Source organism: Propithecus coquereli, unplaced genomic scaffold, assembly GCF_000956105.1.
Source record: "Propithecus coquereli isolate 6110/MARCELLA unplaced genomic scaffold, Pcoq_1.0 Scaffold137, whole genome shotgun sequence".
Classification (NCBI taxonomy): Eukaryota; Metazoa; Chordata; class Mammalia; order Primates; family Indriidae; genus Propithecus; species Propithecus coquereli.
Genome location: NW_012137969.1, coordinates 2,897,595 through 2,903,380, shown reverse-complemented (window position 1 = coordinate 2,903,380; position 5,786 = coordinate 2,897,595). Strand labels below are relative to the sequence as shown.

At 45.2% G+C, this 5,786-nt stretch overlaps 1 pseudogene; it reads left to right on the top strand.

The window, feature by feature from the left end:
* Nucleotides 1–1,104: 1,104 nt before the first annotated feature.
* LOC105805933 overlaps nucleotides 1,105–5,786 on the top strand; it is an 11,542-nt pseudogene continuing 6,860 nt past the window's right edge.

The window sequence follows — 5,786 nt, the reverse complement described above, 5'->3', positions numbered from 1 at the left end:
ACCATTCATCGTCTCTGCTCTGTAAGCAGCAGACAGACAAGAAGTCTGGTTCTGTCATGTGCTGTGACTGGCAGCCACTGTCCCCACCAAGTTGTCAAACACCAAGTCCTCTCCTTTGTGGCCAGTGGCCCAGCTCTTATCGCAGCCCTTAGTTCTAGCAGTTTTTCCCTCTTTTTTGGTTCTTTGCCCAAGAAAGAACCTTATCATGTCCCAATTGTTTAAAACAAATAAAATGTGAAAACAAACTGATAATAAGAAATTACAGTCAGGTTTGTGCTCTGCTGCTTGGAGTAAGTAATTCATTATAAGTTTTCATGTAAGCAAAGCCCTAGTTACTTAGGATGACAAATGGGGAAAATCCACATTAATTAGATTTGCTATTAAGTGGGCGTATTTCTACCAAATTGAACAGCAAATTACTGGGAACACTTAGAGGGAAAATGAAAGTGTCGTAGGCAGTGGCCACGGGACCATTCAACACTTCTGCTCTGGTTGCCTGGGGAAGCTGCACCCTGATGCTTTTTCCAGAGGCTTCCCAGGTCCTGCAGAAGGTCTGGCTCCGTGGGGCACCTCGTCCTCCCCCTCATTGCAGACAGGCCCCTTTTTTTCTTCCTTTTTTCCTCCCTGGCCCCTTGGGATCAGCTTGCTTTTCCTTTTCCTTCCCAGCTGCCAGCACCGGCTCTTATTTCTTGAGGTTTCCTTCTGCAGAGTAGGTGCAGCTGCCCCAGTTTCTTGTGATCCCCAATACTGTATAAGAGTTGATCCTATTAAAAGTTTCACTGTAATTACTGCGAAGAGAACAAGGAACAAGAACTGGTAAGAAAGAGGAGATGGGGGACCGGGGAGCTGGGGTTTAATGGGGACAGAGCTTCAGTTTGGGATGATGAACAGGTGCTGGAGATGGACGGTGGTGGTGGTTGCACACATTGTGCATGTATTTGACGCCACTGAACTGCATACCGACACAAGGGTTAACAAGGATTAAAATGGTGAATCTTATGTATATTTTGTCACAATAAGATTTTTTTAAAAAAAACTTGGTCCGGAGCTTTGGATCCGTTTCCATCAATTCTTACAGTCACTCATCAGATCCCAGTAGCCATGATGGTGGAGCAGATCGAGAGCAGTTTTGCTTTTCAGGAAGGCTTGGCTGCTGCCGGGGATGTACTAGCAGTAGTTGACGGCTCAGCCACGGGGTGCAGGCCTTGCAAGGTGATCGAGCCTTTCTTTCATTCTTTCTTTTCGTTGGGCAAGTAGTCCAACGTGGTGTCTGTCCCTCGAGGTAGATGTGGATGACTGTCAGAATGTTGCTTGAGAGTCTGAAGTCAAATGCATGCCAACCTTCCAGTTTTTAAAAAGAACAAAAGGTGGGTGAATTTTCTGGAGCTATTAAGGAAAGGCTTGAAGCCACCATTAATAATGAGTCTAATCGTGTTTTCTTATTAGCCACTGGCTATTTAAAACTTGTAATTTTTTTATTTATGAAAAGTATGAAGTATGGAGACTACATATCCAACTGCCACCTGATTATAAATGACAATAAAATATTAATTCTGCCTTGTAAAAATTTTTAAAAATTTTTATGGAGAAATAACAAAGGTTCTGAGGTCTTGTGAAATCCACCTAGATGAAGTGCCCAGTGGCCCCAGGCTTCCTTTCTGACTTGGTTATGGGAAGATTTTTCGGCCCTCTCTGTCTCTGTCTCTTATTCTTGAGGGTGGGATCTCTCCATCCTCTTCCCATGCTTTGTTTCCCCAGCTATAGACCTTACTTAACCTTCTGTGAAAAACTGAATATTTTGTGTCCCCCAAAATTCATATGTTGAAGCCTTGACCCCTAGTATGAAGGTGTTTGGAGGTGGGGCCTCTGGGAGGTAATTAGGTTAAATGAGGTCATGAGTTTGGGGCCCCTATGGTGGGATTAGTGTCCTTATAAGAAGAGGAAAAGACCAAAGTTTGCCCACTCGCTCTGCCATGTGAAGACACAAGAAGGCAGCTGTCTGCGAGCCAGGAAGAGAGCCCTCACCAGGGAACTGAATTGGCTAGCACCTTGATCTTAGACTTCCCTGTCTCCAGAACTGAGAAATAAATGTCTGTTGTTTAAGCCGCCTGGTCTGCAATATTTTATTATAGCAGCCTGAGCTGACTATGACACCCCTGTACCCAATAGGCAATTCACTCCTAGGAATGTCTGCAGACCTGGGGCTCCTGTTTCTGAGCTCTCTGGTTCTTAGAAGAATGAGTACCTGAAGGACTGTTCTGTGCTTCTAGAGAGTGTGCTGCAAAATGGCCAACACTCTTGCCTCCTACCTTGTTGCTACAGAGGCCCATGGGGGAGGATCACAAGGAAAACACAGCCACACAGACGTGGGATTGAGTTTCAGCTGACCATTCATTGGCAGATATTAAGCAGTCTGGCCTTAGTTGGTTTTTTTATTTTTTATTTTTTTGAGACAGAATCTCGTTCTGTTGCCCTGGCTAGAATGCCGTGGCGTCAGCCTAGCTCACAGCAACCTCAAATTTTTGGGCTCAAGGGATCCTCCTGCCTCAGCCTCCCGAGTAGCTGGGACTACAGGCACGTGCCACCACACCTGGCTAATTTTTTCTATATTTAGTAGAGACAGGGGTCTCGCTCTTGCTCAGGCTGGTCTCGAACTCCTGACCTCAAGCGATTCTCCCACCTCGGCCTCCCAGAGTGCTAGGATTACAGGCGTGAGCCTCCGCACCTGGCCTTGGCCTTAGTTTTCTTATTTGCAAAATCCAGACCATCTCCCTCCCAGACTTGCTGGAAAGATTAAGTGAGAGGATTGAGTGACAGCCACATATTGAATGCCATTCCAATTTAGTTTCATTTCCTTCTCTAGCCTTGAGGGACAAGGCAATATTTCCAAGTTCATACAAGTGCAAAGCCACTCAGGGGGAGGAAATGTTGACTATGGTACTCATCTGCTCTTTCAGTAAGAATGGGGAAAAACAAACCAGTCAAATATATAACCAACTCACACGAAAATGTGCTCAACATCATTAGCCATCAGGGAAATGCAAATCACATCCACTAGGGTGACTATAATCAAAAAGACATAAGTGTTGGCGAGGATGTAGAAAATTGGAACTGATCTCAGATTTTCAGCCTCCAGAACTGTGGGAAGTATTATAGATGTTTAAGCCACCTGGTGTGTGATATTAATAATTTGTTATAGCAGTCTGAACTAAGACATTCGGTGACAATAAGGAATGAAACACTGACACATGCTACCACCAGGTGAACCTTGAAAACATTATGCAACGTGAAAGAAGCTAGACACAAAAGGCCACATAGGCCGGGCATGGTGGCTCACGCCTGTAATCCTAGCACTCTGGGAGGACGAGGTGGGAAGATCACTTGAACTCAGGAGTTCGAGACCAGCCTGAGCAAGAGCGAGGACCCCATCTCTACTAAAAATAGAAAAAATTAGCCAGGCATGGTGGCGCGTGCCTATAGTCCCAGCTACTCAGGAGGCTGAAGCAGGAGGATCACTTGAGCCCAGGAGTCTGAGCTTGCTGTGAGCTAGGCTGATGTCATGGCACTCTAGCCCAGGCGACAGAGCAAGACTCTGTCTCAAAAAAAAAAAAAGCCACATATTGTATGACTGCATTTATATGAAGTGTCCAAAATAAGCAAATCTGCAGAGACAGAAGGCAGATTAGTGATTGCCAGGGGCTGGGGTAGGGATGAGAGGACTGGGGAGGACAATGACCAAAGGTTATAGGGTTTCTATTTGGGGTGATGAAAATGTTCTAAAATGAATTGTGGTGATGTTTGCACAACTCTGTGAATATACAAAGTCACTGAATTATGCACTTTAAATGGATGAATTGTATGGTATGTGACTTATATCTCAATAAAGCTGTTTTAGTGTAAACTCTAAGCCCATGTTATAGCCAGTTCAGGGGAGAAATAAAGGGAGTATTGGGATGGGAGTTGGCCCGGCTGAGTTGTGTGCAGACATGCCATCTCAGTGGCTCTTAGTAGGAGGTGGCTGTACTGACTCCCAGGGGGCATCTGGAAATGCGTGGGGGTGGTTTTGGCTTGACTCAATGGCTAGCAAGTGTCGTCAGCATTGGGGATGAGAGCCAGGGAAACTACACATTCTGCCAGGGCCACGTCAGTCCTGCACGCTAAGAGTTGCCCCATCCGTTTCCTCCTCCTCCCAAGTGAAAACACTGCCCAGGGGAGACTTCTTTTTTTGTTTTTTTGGTTTTTTTTGAGACAGAGTCTTGCTCTCTTGCTTAGACTAGAGCGCCATGGTGTCAGCCTACCTCATGGCAACCTCAAACTCCTGGGCTCAAGCAATCTTCCTGCCTCAGCCTCCCCAGTACCTGGGACTACAGGCACGCATTGCCACGCCTGGCTACTTTTTTCTATTTTTGTTTGCCTGGTTGATTTTTATTTCTATTTTTAGTAGAGACAGGGTCTTGCTCTTGCTCAGGCTGGTCTCAAACTCCTGACTTCAAGTGATCCTCCTGCCTCGGCCTCCCCCAGAGTGCTAGGATTACAGGCGTGAGCCACCACTCCCGGCTCAGGGGAGACTTCTTGACATCATGCGTCTTAGTGCTTTGCCACCCAAAGCTTTATAAAGCTCTGTTGCACTTTTGCAACCATAGGAATACATCTCTGCGTCAGCACTGATTCTGGCACCAGATCAAAGTAAGCCAAGAGCCGATCTGCCCTTTAGCCCAGAGGTGCCTCACCTCCCAGAGGGTCTATTGGCTCTGGCTTCTTATACTGGGCCTTGCCCAGGTTTTGTTATTTGTTTAGAGGTTATTTTTAGCCCTCCAGGCCAGTTTTGAGATAAATTGTTTGGGTACTTATACAGCATTCTTTTTTTTAACTGATCATGACTATTTTCAACTGAGTAGAAGTTCTGCGGCAGAAACATTTCCTTTTTAAGTCGGTGTTTCTCTGGCAGTTATAAAGACTAATCCAAAAGATTAGCAAAAATAGCCACTTGTTAAACAGCTCAAATCTGGTAAATGCAGGCGATCTACTTCTGTTCAGGGAACCTCTCACGGTGAGAGAAGAAAAGAAGAAAAAGAGATGATTGCTATGGATGTCTATGAACAGTGCATTCTTTACTGGAAGCAAGATTTTTCTTTTTTTTTAGCCAGAAAATTTATCTTCATCAATAATAAATAGCATATACCTGACCCAAAAGTACATCACCCCAAATTTAAGTTATATTAGGAAATAGTCCTGTAACTTCATTTGGGTCAACCCTGTACATCCACCTGCTTAGCTCAGTGGATTTGATCCAATTCTGTGTCTTTGAGAATCATCTGGCCCTGGGGCTCTCCCCACAGTTTTAGGGGGGCAGGCCTCAGCCTCCCTCAACCCCAGTGGCAATAGGCCCAGAGTCAGGCTTTGTCTTTAAAGGTTACAGGTAAACAGGGTATTTCCTTTCGGGAAGTGTGTGAAATTGCTTTTTAACTTAGAAAACAAACATACCCTTGAAAACATTATGCCAAGTAAAGTAAACCAGACACAAAGGGGCAAGTATTGTATAAGTATAATCCCACTTATCCAGAAAGTAGAACAGTGGTTGCCAGGGGCTGGGGGAGGGGAATGGGGAGTTAGCGTTTAATGGGTGCAGAGTTTCAGCTTGGGAAGATGAGAAAGTCCTGGAGATGGCGGTGATGGCTGCACAGCAATGGGCTTGATGCCACTCAACTCTACACCTAAAAATGGTTGTGATGGTAAATTTTATGGTATGTGTATTTTACCACAATCATATACTCTCTCTCTCTCTC